The sequence below is a fragment of the Staurois parvus genome, unplaced genomic scaffold, assembly GCF_062004578.1.
Source record: "Staurois parvus isolate SC_StPar_1 unplaced genomic scaffold, SC_StPar_1.0 ptg000011l, whole genome shotgun sequence".
Lineage (NCBI taxonomy): Eukaryota > Metazoa > Chordata > Amphibia > Anura > Ranidae > Staurois > Staurois parvus.
Window position 1 is genome coordinate 17,968,513 of NW_028317807.1, and position 23,690 is coordinate 17,992,202.

The following is a 23,690-nucleotide window of genomic DNA, read 5'->3' on the forward strand; positions in this document are numbered from 1 at the left end:
GCATAGATGAGAGAATAATGAGTTTTATGCATTTCAAAGACAATACACTGTCGTCCTCGAGGTGACCCTGAATTTGATTGACTCCACAAAATTCAGCCCCTCGCAAATCACCTTAACCAAAAGTTTGCAGATGTCTATACTCCCCAACAAAAAATCTACGTTTATGAGTCTTTCAATTTTTCTGGCCACCTTGCATTCAAATAATTTCTCCCCAGCAAGTGTGCCAGATATGGGGTCAAGATGTTGAAGACCTGTGAGAAGGCAACAGGCTATTCTTAGAAGTTTTGGATTTATGAGGTAAAAGATTCACGTGGAGCCCCCCGGATGCCCAGACTACATGGGGAGTAGTGGAAAGATAGTTTGAGACTTGGCGTCATCCTTTTTCCACATGGGGTACCACTTATACGTGGACAATTTTTATTCAAGCGCGCCACTATTTAGATATTTGTACAATCTTGGAACTGGTGCATGTGGCACCGTGCAACCTAATGTGTGCCCACCAATAGAAGTGAGTGGATACAGGGCGATATATTCTAATGGCGGGCATACCACACTTTTTCTAGCAAAGATTTCTTCTCTATTTTTCAATAAGCCCACAGGCTGCATACAAGAAAAAAAAAAAAAAAACGAACATAGCATATATACCCAACAAGGACCAGCGACGTACTGGTGGTACATCCATGACCCATTTTCAATGCCCTGGATGAGGGAAGAAGGTTCTCGCCCAAAATTTGGCGGTACATTGCCCCGTCCATCGTCCCTGTGATGCTATGCAGTTGTCCTGTCCCCTTAGCAGAAAAACAACCCCAAAGCAGAATGTTTCCAGCACCATGTTTGACAGTTGGAATGGTGTTCTTGGGGTCATAGGCAGAATTTCTCCTCCTCCAAACACGGCGAATTGAGTCCAAAGAGCTTGATTTTGGTCTCATCTGACCACAACACTTTAAACCAGTCCTCTTCTGCATCATTCAGATGTTCAGTGGCAAACTTCAGACGGGCCTGGACATGTGCTTTCTTGAGCAGAGAGACCTTGCGGGCGCTGCAGAATTTCAATCCTTGTCGGCGCAGTGTATTTCCAATTGTTTTCTTGGTGACTGTGCTCCCAGCTGCCTGGTGATCATTGACAAGATCCTTACGTGTAGTTCTGGGATGATTTCTCACTGTCCTCATGATCATTGACACTTCACGAGGTGAGATCTTGCATGGTGCACCAGACCTAGGGAGACTGACTGTTGTTTTCGGTTTCTTAAATTTGTGAATGATTGCACCAACTGTTGTGACTCTCACCAAGCTGCTTGGCGATAGTTTTGTAGCCCAGTCCAGCCTTGTGTAGCTCTACAATCTTGTCCCTGATATCCTGGGACAGCTCTTTGGTAATTGCCATGGTGGAGAGATTGGAATCTGATTGTTTGATTGCTCCTGTGGACAGGTGTCTTTTATACAGGTAACATGAGATTAGCAGCACTCCCTTTAAGAGACTGCTTCTAAGCTCAGCTTGTAACCTGTATGAAAGACAACTGGTAGCCAGAAATTCTGCTGAATGATAGGGGATCAAATACTTATTAACCTCATGAACATGCAAATCAGTGCATAATTTGTTAGACATGCATTTCTTTTGAAGTTTATGTTGCTATTCTGTCTCTCAGTGTTACAATACACCTACCATTCAACTTTTAGACTGATCATTTCTTTGTGAGTGGGCAAACATTCAAAATCAGCAGGGAATCAAATATATATTTATTTATTAGTGAAAGAAATAAGTGTGTGTGTGTGTGTATATATATATATCTGCATAAATAAATGAATAAAAATACTTTCTCCAAACATTTGGCCAGGGCTGCAACACCTATGATCCCTGTCGCAAGAATCTGCCGATTCTTATCACTGGAATCAAGTGTAAGCCTCTAATAGCCAGCGTGAAGCAGGTGTAGATATAAATGCACGAAAAAAAAGGCATGTGAATAAAAGTATATGATAAAGATCTATTTATTAAATGTGTATACAGTAGTTGTTACTTCTGCTTGAAGCACAATTAGTGCAGTTTCTATAAAAAAAAAAAAGCTATTTTTCGGAGGGATGATTGGTAATGCATAAAATGTATGTAAAAAATTTTTTTTTTTTTTTTTTTATAAGGAAACACTTTAACAGCTTCCCGTCTGCCCTAGAACAGAAATACTGCTACAGGGCAGCGCAGGTGTGCAAAATCACACGCACACAGACAGTTAGGTCCATATATATTTGGACACAGGCACAATTTTAGTTTTGTTCAGGTATTTACCAAAACATATTCAAGCTATAGTTATATAATGGATATGGGCTGAAAGTGCACACTCTTAGGTTTAATTTGAGGGTATGAACATCCAAATTAGGAGGAAGGGTTTAGGAATTACAGCTCTTAAGAGTATCCATCCCCCCTTTTTCAAAGGGGCCAAAAGTAAATCGGACAATTTATTATAATAATAAAATGTTCAATATTTTGTTGAGAATCCTTTACTGGCAATGACTGCCTGAAGTCTGAAACCCATGGACATTACCGAAGACCGGGTTTTCCTCCTTTCTGATGCTTTGCCAGGCTCTAACTGCAGCTGTCTTCAGTTGTTTTTTGTGGGTCTTTCTGCCTTTAGTTTTGCCTTCAGCAAGTGAAATGCATGCTCAATTGGGTTGAGATCAGGTGATTGACTTGGCCATTGCAGAATATTCCACTTCTTTTCCTTCAAAAGCTCCTGGGTTGCTTTTGCAGTGTGTTTTGGACCATTGTCCATGTGTACTGTGAAGCGCCGTCCAATCAACTTTGCTGCATTTGGCTGAATCTGGGCTGACGTTATCTCTCTAAACACTAAATAATTCATCCGGCTGCTTCTGTCACATCATCATTAAATACCAATGACCTAGTGTCACTGGAAGCCATGCAAGCCCAAGCCATCACACTGCCTACTCCATGTTTTACAGATGAGGTTGTGTGCTTTGGATCATGAGCTGTTCCAAGCCTTCTCCACACTTTTTACTTCCCGTCTTTCTAATACAGATTAAGGTTAGTTTTATCCATCCAAAGAATGCTTTTCCAGAACTGGTGTGGCTTTTTTAGATGTTTTTTGGCAAAGTCTAGCTTTTCTATTCTTCAGGTTTATGAATGGTGTGGACCTTGTAGTAAACCCTCTGTATTTGCTCTCGTGAAGTCTTCTCTTGATTGTAGTCTTTGACAATGGTGTGTGTGTGTGATTTTGCACTTCCGGGTAGGGGGCGCATGTGCACCCTACCTGCGCCACCATTCAGGGCGGTCAATCACCGGGTCCCGGTCGGTGATTACTCGCCGGCGCCCGGTAATTTCTGATGATCTCTGACAGAGAGGAGAACTGTTTTGTTTACTAACAGCTCTCCTCCCTCAGCTCGGAAACACTGCTTTGGATGGCTGTGGACACTGATACAGCCCCCTAGTAAACCACTCCCAGCAATTAACCCTGTGATCGCCCCTCATGCTAACCCCTTCCTGCTCAGTGCCATTAGTACAGTTTCAGTGCTTTTATTTTTAGCACTGATCACTGTATTGGTGTCACTGGGGATGTCAGTGACACCAAGTCAGTTCCCCCAGTATCAGAATGCCCACTGCAGTTCCGCTATAAGTCGCTGATCGCCGCCATTACTAAACTAAAAATCACAAAAAAAAAAAAAAAATATTCCAGTATCTATACCACCATTTGTAAACGCTAAAACGTTCACATAAAAAAAAAAAAATGTACATGTATTGGGATTTGTTTTAGCAAAGACATGTAGCAGAATACTTTTTGGTCTAAAATTTGATAATTTTAAATCTGTTTACTGGACACGTTTAATAAAAAAAGTCAAAAATATTGTTTTTCTCTCAAAAGTTTCGTTTTTTTTTTTTTTTTTTATAGCGCAAAAAATTAAAAATGCACAGGCGATAAAATACCACTGAAAGAAAGCTCAATGTCAGGGAAAAAAAGACGCAAGTTTAATTTGGGTGCAGAGTGGCATGAGTGCACAATTGTCAGGTGAAGTAACGCAGCACCGTAATGCAAAAAATGGCCTGGACAGAAAAGGGGAGGGGGGGGGGTAAATCCTCAGGAGGGCAAGTGGTTAAAAAAAAACAAAACACAGGGGTGTGAATGTAGCCTAAAAGTGAAAGTGGCGTGGAATTTCCAGAGCTGTAATGTCACCCAATGCCCTTCGGTTGTCGGTGCTCCATGCCATCCTCTGGCACAGAAGAAACCTGACAGGTGAACACAATCATCCGCCTATGTGAAAGAGACCTAACAAGTGTAATGCATGTAATAGGTGGTGATTTTACTAACAGATCTGGCTATTTTTTTTCTCTTTGCTTTGCAGGGAGAAGAAATAGCCACATTAATGCTCTGTGTACAGAGCCCTGTGTTGTTTGTAAACACAGGGGACCGTGCTGTGATGGGACACAGCCAAACAGGTCTCAGCTATAAATGATTGGCTGTGACCTGTTGACAAAAATCCTGGTTGGACACAGCCATGTGTTAGCAGCAGGTGCGCGTCCCAGACCTAGAAGCAGGCTTCCAACATTCATGTTGCGGAGCCTGCAGCTGCTGCCCTGTCACAGTAAATCCAGGAAACCTACTGTGCCATGGAGGCAAGTGATTCAAGAAGTTCACCTTTCATGACATGTTCCACCCGTATTCAGAGTGTAACAGGTTATGAATTAAAGTGGCCCATGCTCCCCGCTTGGTTCTTCTCCCCCCCGCTATCAAATTTTTTTCAAAAACCGCGGCCCCTCAGCCTCCGCCACTCATTCACTGTGAACGAGAAACTTCAAGTCCCGACAGCCTTAGTGGCTGTCAGGTTGTAGTTTTCAATGAACTACTACGGCGCTGTGGAGCACCATGATAGTTCATTGGAGTCTTCCTGTCGATATATCTGCTTGCCTGTACACCCTGTACAAGCAAGTAACTATACTGACAGATCTGCAGGAGACCAGGGATCTGCTGATCGCTAGTTCAATGCTTTAGAGGCTCCTGCAAAAAAAAAAAAAAAAAAAAAAAGTGCATTTATTATTTTTTGTATAATGGTGAACGTATCCTTTAAAAAAAGTTAGTCATCAATACGCAACATTGCCTTTGTCCAATTAGCAGGGAAACAAACCAGGTAGCAGTAGTGATCTTTCTTGCTGTGTGGAAGAAGTTAAACATTTTTTGGCAAGTTAAACATATACTGCATGTATTTGTTAATTAGGGTATTTACAGTTAAGGCTGCATTCACACTTGAGTGTATTGGAGCGTGACTGCACACCTGATCGTGTGATACCATAGAGCAACTATTTCTAAATGGCAGAGTGTGGCCTGGAAGCACCACGGACACTGCCACGGCTAGGTGTCCTCTCCCGGGCCTCCCGCCCAGCCACGAATGTTGACAAGTGGGTGATTACCTGTATTGTTAATATGAAGACTTCCGCTCTCTGCAGATCGGGACAAAGACTGGGAGTCTTTTCACATTACCAAACGGGGTAACAACCAGCTTAACATAACTTGGGCAGCTCCCAACCCTCAATCCCGATCTGCAGCTCCTCCCACCTGCTGTGAGGAGGACAATCGGTGGCAGACTGCATCAAACTGGTCTGCATGGCTGTCGACCCAGAAGGAATCCTCTTCCAAAGATGATGCACAAGAAAGCCCGCAAACAGTTTGCTGAAGACAAGCAGACTAAGGACATGGATTACTGAAACCATGTCCTGTGGTCTGATGAGACCAAGATAAACTTTAGTTCAGATGGTATAGAAGTGTGTGTGGCAGCAACCAGGTGAGGAGTACAAAGACAAGTATGTCTTGCCTACAGTCAAGCACGATGGTGGTGGGAGTGTCATGGTCTGGGGCTGCATGAGTGCTGCCGGCACTGGGGAGCTACAGTTCATTGAGGGAACCATGAGTGCCAACATGTACTGTGACATACTGAAGCAGAGCGTGACTGGGCCGCAGGGCAATGACCCCAAACACACCTCCAAGACGATCACAGCCTTACTAAAGAAGCTGAGGGTAAAGGTGATGGACTAGCCAAGCATGTCTCCAGACCTAAACCCTGTTGAGCATCTGTGGGGCATCCTCAAACGGAAGGTGGAGGAGCGCAAGGTCTCTAAAATCCACCTGCTCCATGATGTCGTCATGGAAGAGGACTCCAGTGGCAACCTCTCTGGTAAGCTCCATGCCCAAGAGGGTTAAGGCAGTGCTGGAAAATAATGGTAGCCACACAAAATATTGACACTTTGGGCCCAATTTGGACATTTTCACTTAGGGGCGTACTCACTTTTGTTGCCAGTGGTTTAGACATTAACGGTGTGTTGAGTTATTTTGAGAGGACAACAAAATTTACACTGTTATACAAGCTGTACACTCACTACTTTACATTGTAGCAACGTGTCATTATTTCAGTATTGTCTCAGGAAAAGTTAGAATAAAAATGTGAGGGGTGTACTCACTTCTGTGAGATACTGTATGCGGAGGACAATAATGTACAGGGGAACAATGATGTGTTTTAGCACTAACGAGATTTGGACCTCTACTGGAATTTTGCCGACCGGCCCACCATAAATTTTAAGTCAAGACCCCTGCCATAGAGAACAAAATGATTGTTTTTAAGTTTGGGCCTTTTTGTAGGTTCAAGCTACAAAAACATTTAAGAGTGATTACAGCCTTAAACTGGTTTTTCATACAAGGAAGGGGGGGGGGGGGGATAAAGACACTTACCTGGGATCCAGCGCCATCCTCACCCAGGCTAGTTCTTTACAAGTCTTTGTGTTCCCGGCCCTGACATCTTTAATGCATGAAGCCGACTGATAGCCCGCTGCTTCACAGCTGGCTTCCTGCAGTGCTGCACTTTGCAGAGTCCTGTAGCCTTCTCTGACTTGTCTCACAAGCTACAGGTGTGTGTGTGTGGGGGGGGGGGAATTTCCACTCATATCCGAGTGGAAGTGGGAGCGGCTACCTGTCAAAACTAAATTCCTAATAAACCCCCCCAAAAAAAAACATGATATGCAAAATGTGGTGGGAGGAGGACTTTTTATTTTTACACTGTTCCTTCAAATATATTTTTTTGATCACTTGTGAACATTCCTTGCAATAGCAATAGGCAGTGAAAAGTCTATTTTACGGAGTCCCCAGATCTCTCCTCTGCCCTTAAAACATTGGACCAAACTCAGACCCCTCCCACCTCTTGTAAAAGCAATCCAGCAGCTAATTAGCCACTTAGATCACTTTTACTAAGTAGAGAATCACCCACTGAAGGAAAAAACAAAACCAAAAGCCAGGCATCAGCTCAGTATAAGCTGTAATATAATATGTAATACTTACCTGTCCAATGGTATTGCACAGAGATGTCCAAACCTCTTCTTCTAGGGTCACACAGTGGCGATCTTGGCTCTCCCTTTTCTGTGTTTCCTTAACAGCAAGCACTTGCTATGGAGCAGACATGTAGGATTGAGCATGAGCTAGACTGTGGGTGTCCATTGACGTACACAGCGCAGCTCAGCTCAACCCCCCCGCTCTCTGCTCACAGGATTTAACTGACAGCAGTAGTAGCCAATGGGTCCTGTTGCTCTCAGCCAAGCTTGTGAGAGAGGAGAGAAGACGTGCACAGCACTAGATCGATACAGAATTCAGGTAAGTATTTAGGGGGGTGGAAGGGCACAGCAAGTGGCAAAACATTTTTTACCTTAATGCAGGGAATGCATTAAGGTAAAAAGGTTTTACCTTTAGAAACAATTTAACTTTGAATAAAGAAAAAAATAAGCACATAGCCTACTTATTCCATTCCTGGTTTTCCCCATCACTCCATGATGAACATCCTAATGAATTATGAAGTTACCTTATTTATCAACCCAATAATACCATCACTGGGTCTGCTTCTCCCTGCAATGAAGACAGATCATGGCTGGTGGGAAGGACTGGCAAAGGTGCTGTGCATAGCTTTCTAAAATCATCATAACACCCTGGCCCAGTACGATTCTCAAGCCCTGATGCAAGCAGTGAGCTGGCTCTTAGGAAGAGTTATGCATATATAAAAATGCATTGATAGGTGGTAGCCAGTTTGAAGAAGTGGGCATTCCTAGGCAGGCAGAATTTTCAAGCAGACCACCCTAAGTAAGGCATACATTCGATGTTGAGCCCCCATGAATGAAATCCCATAAAAATAAAGGGGTGGGCCAGGGATAGTGGAGCTGTGTTAACACATGGTTGGATTGATAATATAGCTGATTCTAACTGACCTGATGCAGTTTTTAATGCACTCTGAAAAGCTTACAGTGTCACTGGAAGCAGTATAAGCAATTTCAATACACAAGGATGTTCAATTTATATTACCCGACGCCTGGGACATGTAGTTGGGTTTTTTTTTTTTTTTTTTTATTAAACCTTTAGTTCTGCTGCGGCCAAGAAGCAGGGATCACCTCTCAGGTGGAAGCACTCACGCACACTCAGCTTGCCCATCTGCAGGCCTGGGACAGGCTCACCACCTTTGGCTTGAGGGGATGTCTGCTCCCCTCCCCTTCTGGTCCAGACCCGGAAGTGACATTATGTCACTTCCCAGTCCCCGTTGACAGATTCCCAGCCATGGAGGCTGGCAAAAAATGTAATGCAGTGCGAAGTGCACTGCCTTACATTCAGTGGAGTACAGGGGAGACATCCAGGGTCTTTTAGACCAAAAATCATCCCCTATGTGATGGGGAAAAAAAAAAAAACACAAACTAAAAAAAAAAAAAAAAGTTACACCCAAGCACATCCCACACATACGCATGTACAAACATAAAACCACACGCTGGGCTGCCTACGCATGAAAATGGCGATTGCGATACACGTTACATATCACTGCGCATGCTAGGATGAATGCAATAATTCTAGCATGAGAGCTCCTCTATAACACTATACGGATTACCTATAAAAGGGGCTTTAAAAGTGTCGTCTATAGAAAATATAGGATACTGAAGTTCGTCGCCATTTCACGCACGCAAATTTAAGGTTCGAGATATTGGTTATTTGCTCGGGGCAACCTCATCTTATTTTTTTTTTTTTTTTAAATATAAGTAATTTATTGCTTTTTTGTGCCCTAAAATTAACCTATTTTTTACTGAACTTCTGCGGTAATATCATCATACGACATAAAAAAAAAATTGTAAGTACCACTATTTATTCTCTAGGGTCTCTGCTTACAGAAAACATATCATGTTTGGGGGTTTTATGCAATCTTCAGGCCTAAAATTTTTTTTAAGTGTGCAAAACACGTCTCTGGCAGCGAAAGGGATAAAGGACAAGCCGGACACTCCCCTTCCCTGTCGAGCACCCAATCAGTGCTCATTACACTGCAAGGTCTCTCCCTTCCCTGCTAGTTCCCAGGTGCAGTGCTTGAGACAGCCAGGGAGGGGAGGAGGAGATAAACAGCGCAATGTTAAAATTATTACACGTTTAAGTCGCCATAAAGCCCCTTTAGCTTTTAAAAGCCCCAGACATACCTAAATCACCTCCAATTTAAAAACGGTTTTGGTAATTTATTTTTTTTTTAATCTGGACAAGTAGATTGTCATCAGGGACAAGTAGATTGCAACGCCTATTTAGTCCCTGGACAAGTAGATTTTTCAAAAACATCCACACCCCTGCAAACAGAAGATCCAGTAAACTGGTACAAGACTCAGGGCAAGCCTATAAATAAAACGGTTAGCTGTTGAAATACTACAATGTTTGGGTCTGCACTACAAATAGAAAATCACAAGCCCTATTCATACCTGTGCGGGATAAGATGTTTTTTAACGTCACAATGTCACTAGAAGACCAACCATCAACACACAAATGCAAGAAAACATAATGGTGCACAGATGTTCTATTACTCAGATTGGTAAGAAGTAAATATACAGCTGGGAAAATTGGACTGCTTGCTCATGTGTCATTTGGAACAGCAATGATCTGTTAAAACGTATTACACAAAAGATGGTCAATCTACAGCAATCTATATCCCACCTAAAAGGAAGTGAGAGTAACACACAGATACAGAAATAAAAAAACAAAAACATTGTTGTTTTGAACTTTATTGCACATCAGGGTTTGAAAAATTTAAGAAAAAATAAATAGGGAAAGTAGGACGTTATAATGAAGGAAATATTCCATGCATTTTTACCAATATAACCAAATAAGGCCCATTCCTGTGCTGGGTATGAATTGTTCTCAATATTTCCAAGAAACATATCAATTAAAAGCACTTTCAGCTGGAATACATTACCTTTTATGCCAAACAAAGGTTCAAGTGATTGGAAAGGTTTTTTTGTTTTTTCTAATATAAAACAGGAGGTTTATACTTGCTTGCTCTGTGCACTGGACCTGCACAGAGAGGCCCACATCCTCATCTTGGGTCCCCCTGCTAGCGCTCCTGGCTCCTCCTCTTCTCAGTGTGCCACCATAGGAAGCCACTTCCTATGGTGACACCTGCAAACTTGCTCCCAAGCCATATTGCCTGCATCTATAGACAGACAACGTGGTTCTCACCCCACTCCCTCCTCACTGGATTTGACTGACAGCAGCAGGAGCTCCCGCTGCTCTCAGCCAAGCCTGTGACAACAGGGGGATAGGAGAGTCACTATAGACAGGGAAAGCACTGGATCGAGTGAGGGCTCAGGTAAAGGAGAGGGGGCATACTGCTACCCAAACATTTTTTATCTTAATGAAAGGAATGCATTGGTCTAGGTTCACACCTATGCGTTTTCCGCTGTGTTTTGGAGAAACACACTGCAATCCATTTAACATGATTTCCTATGGGACAGGTTCACATCTCAGCGTTTTCACCTGATGCGGTTTCTGGAAAAGGTCAGGGACTTTTTTTTTTTTTTTTTTTATTAAACGCAAAACATTGAATTTTTGGTTCTATAGACTTCAATGCAGACACTGCAGAAAAGCATATAGTGTATTTTTGATGCATTTTGATATGTCCAAAAAGTTGAAAAAAAAAACGCATCAAAAACACATGTGCAAAACGCACTGCAGAAGCAGATCAAATGCAAATTGCATAGGTGTGAATCTAGCCTTGAGGAGCTCCAGTCCCCATAAAAATTTTTTTTTTTTTTTTTTTAAAGCTGAGCCAGTATGGTTTAATCTTCCATATTAATAAATGAATAAAGTTATTTGTGATATCCTGCTCACTCATGTAAATAAAAGTAATAGTTTACCTTGATCTCGGAAGCAGGCAAGCGCCATGATGGATGTGGGCATCTGATGCCCACCGGTCTATATTTCCGAGTAGGTGCTGCTGGCTATCCCCAGCATGCCCCTCTCAATCTCGCCCCTGCGCAGTAATGACACTGCTTAGCGCAATTTGTATACAACAGGTTGCCATAACAATGGTGGGGACAGTGGAAGTTCCCTCCGTTATGGCAACCTGTCCATCAAAATACACCACAGGGAAGGCAAGTGCAGTCTGCCAAAGGAGCAAGCCCTGCAACACTAAACATTTTTATTTTGTGAAAAAATTTAGTCCGCAGCACAGCTGTTGCACTTCGTCCTCATGGCGCCAAACTCCTCCCATTCGCGTCATTTCCAGTTTTGAGTTTACGCGATAGTCAGCAACTAGGAATCCAAAGGACTCCTGGGATACAAGACGCGATATCCCAGGAGATCTTGCAAATCGCCCAAATAAGTCATCGCCTAGGTGGCCGGGACCAGAAGTGCCAACTTTGCACATTTACAAATATTTGGAAATGTCAAAACAACATTTGGTTATCCCAATTGTGAAGGACACCACAGGAACAGTATTAACAGAGGGACAATAAAAAAAAGGGTGGAACTCCGCTTGAAGGTAAAAAAAGTGTTTAGACTTTAGAAACACTTTTTAACTGAACACCACTGATAAAACTAGTATTCTTTAAAGATGGAATAAGTGGCTAAATCACATGTTGATTTCAAAGAGCATTGTGAATTAAGCAGTGAGACCTCTCTTTCCAATATTGTAGGCAGATTGGGATTACACCTACATTATTTGTGACGTCATCATCATTCAACTAGCATGATTTATTTTTTTTTTTTTTTAAATTGCTGCTTACCTTTTCAGGTATTTCAAAATCCTAACTGTCACCTTCTATGTATTAAGGAGAGAGCTATGGAGTTATGTTTAACATCATTAACCCTGTCGGTACGGTGCTGGCAGATCTCAAAGTTCTCAATGTTCTAGCAAAGTGCAAAATATGTGAAGGCCTAGGTGATAAACTGTATAATGTTAACTTTTTAAGAACATGGGATATAATTCCTATCATTGTTTCCCCTCTGTTTCGTTGGGGAGAATTTCCTTCACTTCCTGTTTCAGAAAAACAACAGGGAGGGAGAGAACTATTTCTTATGTACCCTGTTCACATCATACATGTGCAGTGTTGCGCATAAAAACAGTAACATGCATGGCATGAACAAGCCCTTTAACTGTTGTCTTTGAAACAAGTGTCCATGCTAGACTTACAGTTTATTCCTGTTCTAGTAAAAATTCTAAATTGTTTAACTCTTTCTTTCAGTGTTCCATTGGAGAGGAATTTCCTTCACTTCCTGTTTCAGAAACAACAGGAAGGGAACGCAAACGTTTTTCTATTTATCAAAAGAAAAACAAAAAAAAAAAAAAAAGTTGGCTGTAAGCGCACCAAGTTTGCGGTTGATCTCCTCCAGCTTCTTTAAGTCACTTTCAGTCTACTTGCACACAAACATCAGCTGTACGCCATTACTTCGGAACTGCTTCCTGATCGAGAGTGCATCATGCTTCAGTAATGTGTACTGGCACAACTGCTTGTAGTCTCAGCCAAAGTGGATGTGACAGGGTGACAATACAGGAGGATGTTTGAGAGGCAGTTGTCACTCCATGACAGGAAGTACCTTCACAGCAGGATCATCGGATATTTAAGAAAGTTGCAAATTTTAAAAGACTGAAAAAAAGTTTTGAAATTATAATATGATGCAGCTTATATGCCATTGGATTTAAATGTATTTCATATTTCAATCTGTTTATTGGAATTTTAAAACAGCAATACAAACATGATTTGATAAGGAAAATACATTTACATCAAATCTAGGGTGTTTTATCAGCCAAGAAATAGTCATCAAATATAAATAAATGGCCATTATGATCATCAAGTCATGAATTTAAAATACATTTGGAACTTTTATCAGAGTGCAACCTAATTATTAACACAGCAGGCTATGAAAATGAAAGCTTATTACCAGGCCTAGAGAAGAACATTACTCAAAGTATATGAAAAGCCAAAACGTGTATTTTGGACAGAGCTGGGAAGGGGTTAAAATCCTAGTGAGGCTTTTCTGTACTCTACAAGTGTTTAAAAGCAACACAACATACAGATGTGAACAATCTGTGCATTGTAGTGTGCAAGCCCATCAAAATAAATAGGCTAACTTATGGCAATGCATTTATCCACCCCAACAATAAAAGTGAACCCCAAGAGATTTAAAGTGCACCTGTGCACAGAAAAGGAACATTCAAGTATCTAAATAATCCTAAGCATCACTTGAAAACAAGCCATCACTCACCTCTCTAGATGCACGTACTATGAAGTAATTTGTTCTCAAAGATCACAACAGACTAGCGGCATTCGAACCAGCTTAGATATGTTCGAGCGCTGGCAGGCGGTTAAGATCTGCTTCATTTCTGTTACTCTGTTGTGAATTTGAAAAATACATTTCTACACAATGCCTACAACTACAGAGATAAATGGGGTCCTATTTAAAAAGGTTTCTACTGGTTCAGGAAATATACTTTTACGTGCATAGTTTAGACCAGGGCCTGACATTTCCCAGGCGCCAGGTCAACATGGTGATCAGAAACAGCATCCTGGAGCCTGGGCCCCCACCTACCCACACTGCCCTGTTCTTCCCTCACCCCATGTCATTGGCCGATTCTTCTCCCGGACCCCACAGAGTCCTCCCCCAGCATTCCGGGACCCCACAGAGTCCTCCCCCAGCATTCCGGGACCCCACAGAGTCCTCCCCCAGCATTCCGGGACCCCACAGAGTCCTCCCCCAGCATTCCGGGACCCCACAGAGTCCTCCCCCAGCATTCCGGGACCCCACAGAGTCCTCCCCCAGCATTCCGGGACCCCACAGAGTCCTCCCCCAGCATTCCGGGACCCCACAGAGTCCTCCCCCAGCATTCCGGGACCCCACAGAGTCCTCCCCCCCCCCCACCAACCACAACAACCAGGCGGACATTTGGAGGAGCCACTGCTGGACAGGCAAAAACTGTCCCGTTGCCCCCCTCCTGTGACTCAGCACCCCACTGCCTCCCAACACCCTCTCCTGTGACACTGCCCCCTCCCATGACACTTCCTTCTCCTGTCCCACCTCTCACGATGCACCCCCAACCTAGCTGTTAACTTTTTTTTAGCTGGTTCCTAAATTCAAAGCAAATTTGTCAAGCCTGGTCTGGACACAGGTTCACTTTAGGGCTCATGCAAACGACTGCCAAAAAGCAGTATTTTTTTTTCTCCCAGCACTTTATTTTTTTCTATGGCTCTGAACATAGTTCTATTGTTTTGTTATAGCCCCCTGCACACAGTGAGCATAGATCACAAACCCTGTGCTGCATTAAGATCTGTAAAGTCAAATGAGAAAAGTCTGCATCCAAGGTCAATAACTGATGTGTGTACACAAACATATGGAGTGTAAATTAACTGTTATCGAAGTAGAATTTTTTGCATCCAAATGCTGTACACATTTTTCCTCATCTATATGGGTATAAATGCAAACAAGTTACAGACCCACTGCATGTGGGTTTTTTTCCCCACAAACACCGGGATCTTTCTGCCAGGAAGATCTTGCACAGATATCACTATAGCCGAGAGCATGTACTAAGGGTTACCATACACGGTACAGTATTACAATACAACTGCTGTACAATAAATTTTAACTCTACCAAAACTAAATAATATGGAGGACCTACACAATCTAAGCAATCAATTTGCACTCAAAGAGACCCTTGTACTATATACTTGTTAGTAGATCTAGAGGGGACAGATCATAATGTGTGGTGAGCTTAAAGTGTTGGTTCACACAAAGTGTACTACAGTGTAAACCAGTGGGGGCTGTGTTTAACCACACGGGATAGCTCGAGTATCCCATGCATCCTCGTGCTGGCAGTCTCATTCATGTCAATTCGGATGCAGAGACTGCATGGATACAACCGCTGCTCCCAATTTGACATCTGTGTGGGTGTGGATGCATGTGGGTCCCCAAACTCATTGTGAATTTAGCGATATGCACCCACTCATATGTTACACTGGGAGCAGTGGCTGTGCCTGTGCAGCCATTGCATCCCTGTTGACATCAACTGGACTGCCAGCAAGCGCATCCCCGTGTATGTAAACACGGCACACCATGGGCTTACGCTTTAGTAAACCCTATTTGAACAAAGCCTCTCTTACACTGAGCAAAAAAAAAAAACAGTTTTAGGTGGGTTATTTCTGTATTTTAAGGGAATGCAACTATGGCATCAGTGACACAATTCTGCGATCACTGACAGGTACACATTGACCTGCAGCTGTGTTCAGGAGAGGACCCAAAAAGTGTAAAAAAAATGCACAAACACATAGCTTTTGAACATTGATGCATTTCAATTGCCAGAATAAATCAATATTTTGGCAAATAGAACGCATGAAAGCTCAAACACTAGAGACGCATAAATATGTGACAATACATGGCTTTTAAAGCATAAGTTAAATATATATAATATTTTTAGTACTTTTTCTGCAGGCAAAAAAAAAAAAAAAAAAAAAAAAAAAAGCGCATTTACAATTTTCTATAGAAGCCTGGAAAGCACTGCACCAGTGATCAGCAGATCGTTGGTGCCATGCAGGACTCCTGCAGATTATCAATGTAAGCTGTCTGCCCGTACCTGTAAGGGAAGGCAGTTTTACACTGACAGGAAGAATCAATGAACTACCAGGGAGCTCAACAGCGCCATGGTAGTTCATTGAGAACTACAAGCCGATGGCTGCAAAAGATGTGGTTCCTTGTAATATTCACATAACTCAATGAATTAACGACACAGCTGTGTGGGTGGAGCCCTGCATGTACGCCCTCTTTAAAAAAAGTGACAGCTGAAACAGAGAACTGCTCCCTAACAGAAGTAAAGGGAGAAGTTCCCCGTGCTAAGCTGTCACTTTTCAAAAACAGCGCGGCCAAGTGGGGGCTCTGCCCACACGGCCATATAATTCAAAGTGTTCTGTGAATGAACTACAACTCTCAATGAACTACCACGGTGCTCTCTACGGTCTGTGCTGTACAGGCAAGCAGATACACTGCCAGGTCTGCAGAAGACCTGCATGGCACTAAATCTGATTGCTGGGGCAATGCTTTACAGGCTCCTGCAACCAAAAATAATAAATGCACATTTTTTTTACCTGAAAAAAAAAAAAAATGTGCATTTAATATTTTTGGTCAAAAGTTGAACTTATCCTTTAACACATTTTTTAAACAGTTTTCTCCTGCCCTGAGTTCTGGCATTCACAGGGGCCAAACATGTCCTGTGAGCATGAACCCTAAGGTCCTGTTCACACCTCACGATTTGGGATTGCGAACCCACACGTGATCCCAAAATCCATAGCAACATGCTTTGTGTGTTTGGGTGCCATTAGACCTGAAGAAGGGGACATTCCCTGAAAGCTTGTCCTCAAAATTGTATGTAAGTGCAAATAAAAAAAGTATCATGGACAGTACTCAATTGTACCTGCCTTTATAAATGAATGGAATACAAACAGAGCAATTTGGAATTGTAAGCAGAACGGCAACAATTCCACCCAGCAATCCAAAAATCACTAGATATGAATGGGGCAAAGAGGAGCTTCTTTTTGATTGACAAATGTGCATAGGGCCCTATGTGACACAAAATCACATGACAATCACCTGTCAAAAGTGTGAATGCAACCTAAGATTTGTATAGCAAGACTAAAAATAAGGTTGACACAAACAGAAGCCCATGGACACAGGCCCTTAAAAACAATCCACAGCAATGGGCTGAGGTGACCAATGTGGAAATCTGTCATTGGACTGACTGGTGTGCGTACAGCTCACCTAACAATGTGACCCGATGTTGTCAGCCCACAAAGGCAGCAAAGTATATTTATATTGTGGAGAAACATGCCAGAGAAGAGATCACACCGAACCTACTGTCATCAGTACATTGGTCCTATTGCCATCAATACATTGGTAGGTATAGATCAGCATAGTACATTGGTCCCATAGCCATCAGTACATTGGTAGGTACAGCCATCAGTACAGTACATTTGTCCCATAGCCATCAGTACATTGGTAGGTATAGATCAGCATATTGGTCCCATAGCCATCAGTACATTGGTAGGTATAGATCAGCATATTGGTCCCATAGCCATCAGTACATTGGTAGGTATAGATCAGCATATTGGTCCCATAGCCATCAGTACATTGGTAGGTATAGATCAGCATATTGGTCCCATAGCCATCAGTACATTGGTAGGTACAGCCATCAGTACAGTACATTGGTCCCATAGCCATCAGTACATTGGTAGGTACAGCCATCAGTACAGTACATTGGTCCCATAGCCATCAGTACATTGGTAGGTACAGCCATGAGTACAGTACATTGGTAGTTACAGCCATCCCAGGAGTAGCCATGATCGGTCGGATCACCAGGAGCAGATTGAGGCGAGCCCTGATTTTACCCCCCCGGCCTCCTCTCCATCGGAGGACACAAAGAGAAGAGCGGAGGTCCGGCGGTGCGCAAAACCAGAACTGACCGAACCTCACCCTGGCAATCCGGCCAGCCTGCCCTGCGCTGACCCTACAGCCCACAGACACAGCGTCCAGGCAGACATGCCCTCCCGGAGCCTGTGGCCGCTCTCAGTCCCCCGGAGACGAGGCAGACATGGCCGGGAAGAAGGCGCTCGGGGAGGCACACAGGGGACTCCTCCACACAACACAAAAAAGCGGCAGAAAATTCCCCAAATCTCCGACACCAAGCCGCTATCGGCCCCGGATTGGGCGCTCTGTCGCGATGGAAGGGGCCGCCTGTCGCGACAGCCAGGCAGGAGGCCCCTGTGGCCCGGCTCCCCGGTGACCCCCCATGTCTGCCTCGCACACCCCCGGCTCAGGCCGCCGCCGCCGGCTGCCTCCCTCCTCTGGGCCGCCATTATCCTTTGTTTCGCGGCTCTTTTTTTTTCCCTGTCCGCCTGTAGCCGGGACCGCGGATTCTCCGTCCTCCCTATCCGGCCTCACAGACCTCCAACATGGCGAGCCGGCGGGAAAATGAGAGAAAATCTCGGCGGGTGTAAGCTTCCACAGAGCCCCTGAGCCCCCCTCGGCGTGTGGCCGAGAGAGTGTGAGGAGAGCCCCGGGGCTGCGGCCTGCTCCATGTCTCTGCTCCAGCCTCTCCCTCTCCTCCTCCTTCCTCTTACCGGGTTACACTGCCTCTCCTCCGTCACTGCTTTCGTTCGCGGCTGGGATCTCGCTGGGCTTTTTTTATTCTCTTCCCCACCACGTAACACACCGCGTCAAACTACACCTCCGCCGCGTCACTGTGTAGCTCGCTCCTCTCTCTCCTTCCTCTGCTGGGCGGCTTCTTTTTTTTCCAGTCTCCACCAGGCGCGGCGTTGTGAGGCGGGTTCTGCTCCGACAGGACACAGCCCGAGCTTTGCACAGCGAACAGCCAGTCAGCAGAGAGGGGGGCGGAGCAGGTTGTGTGGGAGCGTTGCGCATGCGCGGCTGGGGACGGAATTGTCTGAACACATCCGAAAGAGAAGAGATGGCGGTCGGGTGTGATTGATACGCGAGTTGTGATGTTGAGAACAATTGTACTAATTCTGGTCCTTAGTACATCCTGAGAGCCGGCTTCTCGTGGTGTGATATACAACCTTTCTGAAACGTCTTACCGACGTCTAAAAAACATCTGCATGGGGTTTGCATGTTCAGCCTGTCTTCACAGGGGGTTCTTCCTGGTAGTTCAGATTCCTCCCACACTCCAAAGACGTGCTGATAGGTTCATTGACTCCAGTCTAATGGTGCAATTACACTGGATTAAACTAAATGATCGATGGACAGTCATATCAAACCTCGATTATGGCAAAAGAGGGCACAGAGTAGACAAAGAGCAACAGTGACGGGTTAGATCAGGGGTCAACAACCCATTGATCCCCATCTTTCCGTCAGTCACGGGTAAGTGATGGGTCCCTTGCTTATCAACCTATGGAACCCAATCGCAGGTAAGTGACCGCATCCCTTAACCCATGGAACCCAATCGCAGGTATGTGACCGCGTCCCTTATCAACCCATGAAACCCAATCGCAGGTAAGTGTCCGCGTCCCTTAACCCATTGAACCCAATCGCGGGTAAGTGACCGCGTCCCTTAACCCATGGAACCCAATCGCGGGTAAGTGACCGCGTCCCTTAACCCATTGAACCCAATCGCGGGTAAGTGACCGCTTCCCTTATCAGCCCATGGAACCCAATCGCATGTAAGTGAACGTGTTCCTTACTTAGCAACCCATGGAACCCAATTGCAGATGAGTGATCACTTCCCTTACTTATCAACCCATGGAACCTAATCGCAGGTAAGTGAATGCATCCCTTATCAACCCATGGAACCCAATCGCAGGTAAGTGAACGCGTCCCTTAGCAACCCATGGAACCCAATCGCAGGTAAGTGATCACTTCCCTTATTAACCCATGGAACCCAATCGCAGGTAAGTGACCGTGTCCCATACTAAACCCATGGAACCCAATCGCAGGTAAGTGACCGCGTCCCTTAACCCATGGAACCCAATCGCGGGTAAGTGACCGCTTCCCTTACTTAACCCATGGAACCCAGTTGTGGGTAAGGGACCACGTCCCTTACTTAGCAACCCATGGAACCCAATCGCAGGTAAGTGATCACTTCCCTTATTAACGCATGGAACCCAATCGCAGGTAAGTGACCACGTCCCTTACTTATCAACCCATGGAACCCAATCGCAGGTAAGTGAACGCATCCCTTACTTATCAACCCATGGAACCCAATGGTAGGTAAGTGAACGCGTTCCATACTTATCAACCCATGGAACCCAATCTCAGGTAAGTGATCACTTCCCTTACTTATTAACCCATGGAACCCAATCGCAGGTAAGTGACCACGTCCCTTACTTATCAACCCATGGAACCCAATCGCGGGTAAGTGACCGCATCCCTTATCAACCCATGGGACCCAGTTGTGGGTAAGGGATGGCGTCCCTTAGCAACCTGTCAGGGCTCCCGGGTCAGGAATCCTCGGGCAGACAAGACACAAAGGAGTAGGCAGAGGATAGTCAGATGGGCCAGGTCAGGAACAATCAGGCAGACAAGGTACCAAAGGAGCAGGCTGGAGAGTGGTCAGGAATAGCCGAGGTCAGGACAGGCGGAGTTCATTCAGTGTCAGGATCAAGCAGAATCAGGCAGGAAGCAGACAGGATGCAGGTACAGGGGCTCATGGGAAACATACACCAAGGCACTGACTGCAAGTCTGGCCATTCCTTAAATACACCTCCTGCAATCAGCCTCAGGTGATGGCTGACTGCAGGAGTGAGCTTCTGGTTGCTGAGAGCACCCGCTGGCCAGTCCTGGTACTGCAACCCACAAGGCAGGTGAGTCCCACTACCGTTGGCAAGTTCATTCCTGACACAACCCATGGAACCCAATCGCAGGTAAGTGATCACTTCCCTTATTAACCCATGGAACCTAATCGCAGTAAGTGACCACGTCCCTTACTTATCAACCCATGGAACCCAATCGCGGGTAAGTGACTGCATCCCTTACTTATCAACCCATGGAACCTGGACAGGAGCGATGGCAGCGCTATTTACTGGATATGATCCTGTACTTTCCTCTTCCTTCTCATTCTCTTTCTCCTGCTGACATTCAGCAGCTGTAGGAGGAAAATATAGGGAAGCGGTTCCAGTAAATGCCATCCCTCCTTTCCAGGTTCCACTATCTTCTGCTACTTTTCCGTCTGTATGTTCCCATGGCTACCCCCTGCAGTGCTTCAAGCTTCCTTTCCTCCTCTCCCACCGGCTGCTGCGGAGATTGTTTTAGGGTGGAGAGCAGCGGAAGGGGCCAGTAAAGGTGCCATTTATCAGCCCCTTCCTTTTCTGAATAAACACAGTAAATTATTGGTACCAATCACTCACTGTGTTCATTCATAGCTGCTGTATCTATTCTGTACCGCTGAGGCTGCAGTGATGGACATTGAAGACACAGTCCTCAATCTCCTTTCTCTGTCTCAAAAGTGAGACATCATGGTTCTGTTTAGAACTCTGTTATTTCACCAAAGCCCCCCCCCCCCCACCAACAAGGTTGGTAAAAAATACTAAAAAACAATAAAATGGCAAAAATAAATTACTGACATTATCTATTGCTCTACTGACCCCATCCTATGTAAATACCTGCTCTACTGACACCGTCCACTGCCCTGCTGACACTGTCTACACAACATCCACTGCCCTACATCTTCACTCTCTCCCTCTCTACTGGCACATTCCCCTCCCCCCTAAAGCACGTGCACATCACCCCCATACTCAAAAACCCTCCCTGGACCCCACCGACCTGAACAACCTTAGACCCATCTCCCTGCTGCCATTTAAATCCAAGCTCCTTGAGCACTTAAGTCTACAATCGCCTAAGCTCCCAACTCACTGACAACAACCTCCTCGATCCACTACAGTCTGGCTTCTGTCCCCTACACTCCACCGAAACCGCCCTACTCAAAATCACTAATGACCTGCTAATGGCTACTAACTACTCAGTCCTACTCCTCGACCTTTCCGCGGCCTTCAACACAGTTGACCACCCCCTCCTCTTTAATAAACTACACTCCCTTGGCATCAGAGACTCCGCTCTCTCCTGGCTCTCCTATCTATCCCAACGCTCCTTCAGCGTCACCTATAACGCTACCACCTCCCCCTCTCTGTTAGGGTCCCCCAAGGCTCTGTCCTCGGGCCCCTTCTCTTCTCCATCTACACCTCCTCCCTCGGCAAACTGATACAGTCCCACGGCTTCAACTATTACCTTTATGTCGCTCCATTTCCTCAAATTGAACCCTTCCAAAACTGAGCTCCTAATTTTCCCCCCAACCCGCACCCCCCCCCCCATCCTCTCCATCACGACCAACAACGCCACCATCAGTCCCACCCCGCAAGCCAAAGTCCTAGGTGTCACTCTAGACTCAAACCTGTCCTTCCAAACCCATGTCCAATCCTTGGCAAACTCATGCAGACTTCACCTCCGCAACATCTCCAAAATACGTACGTTCCTAACCCCAGACACTACTAAACAACTCGTTCACTCCCTCTTTATTTCACGTTTGGACTACTGCAACGCCCTTCTCACCGGCCTACCCCAACACAGGCTATCCCTGCTTCAGTCTATCCTGAACTCAGCGGCCAGACTCATGCACCTTACCAACCGCTCCGCATCTGCCACCCCCCTCTGTCATTCCCTCCACTGGCTTCCGATTGCCCAACGCATTAAATTCAAAATACTAACACTGACATATAAAGCCATTCATAACGCTGCCCCAAACTACCTCACCGACCTGATACCCAAATACCACCCAACCCGTACTCTTCGCTCCTCACAAGACCACCTACTTTCTAGCTCCCTGGTCTCCTCCTCCCACGTCCGACTGCAGGACTTCTCCAGGACTTCCCCCATCCTCTGGAACTCACTACCCCAATTCATCAGACTGTCACCTACCCTCCTCACCTTTAGGCGCACCCTGAAAACCCACCTCTTCAGGGAAGCCTACCCCACCCTCACTTAACAGCCGATCTCTACCACTCCATCCCCCACAACCACTTCCTCCTGTACCACTATCCCCTCCCTCCTAGATTGTAAGCTCACAAGAGCAGGGCCCTCAAACCCCTTGTGTATTGTTTTGTTACTGTATTGTGTCATGTTCTGTCCCCCACTATAATGTACAGCGCTGAGCAAACCTTTTGGCTCTATATAAATACTGTATAATAATAATACTGACACTGTCTACTGCTCTACTAAATGACACAGCCCATAGAAACATAGAAAAGTGGTGGCAGAAAAAGACAGAGCGATCAATCGAGTCTGTGATATGAGTAGAGAAAGTGAGCGCTAGAACAAAGCCGCTGTACACCGAAAGGTACCAAAAAAACCTCCAACAACTAATATAATACAAAAGGTGCAGCGCTAAAAACTCAGATAAAATACTGGAGGATGGATAAAAACATTAAATTATTGAAATGAATGATATCAAATGGATAAACCACAATAATAGACATATATAGGTGAATAAGTGCCGGAATAAAGTGCCAAAGTCTATAGAATGGTGATCCTTCGTGTGTCTTGTGATAAAATATTCAAATTATACACTCACCAGATGCATAATTCAAATATGCATTAAGAAGTTATATCCCATCTCAAGGTCTCAAATGGAATCCTCTTAAGGACTTGCCTAGCATCTTTAGGCTTCCCTCTGGGCACCTCTGACCATCTGGGGTTCCCTTTGGATTATCCGATATAGCACCTCTTAGTTACCTTCCCTGGTGTCTCTGTGGGTGGTGGACTCGACAGGAGTCTAAAACTGGAGAGTGCAAAATCTGGTGCAGCTGTTCATGGTAACCAATCAGCTTCTTTCCTGAAAGACCAAGCATCGCATCCTTGTTCCAGATAAAAAAAGTAACCATTATA

At 44.9% G+C, this 23,690-nt stretch overlaps 1 protein-coding gene across 3 annotated transcripts in view; it reads right to left on the reverse strand.

Annotated features, from left to right (window-relative positions):
* Nucleotides 1-18,595, reverse strand: part of CREB1 (cAMP responsive element binding protein 1) — a 121,357-nt gene extending 102,762 nt beyond the window's left edge. Inside the window, exon 1 of one of the 3 annotated variants that reach the window (XM_089671174.1) lies at nt 18,422-18,595. The gene's annotated coding sequence lies outside the window, so the exon portion shown is untranslated. The remainder of the gene's footprint in view (nt 1-18,421) is intronic. The other 2 variants (XM_089671191.1, XM_089671182.1) reach the window with 2 other exon arrangements.
* Between the last annotated feature and the right edge of the window lie 5,095 nt (nt 18,596-23,690).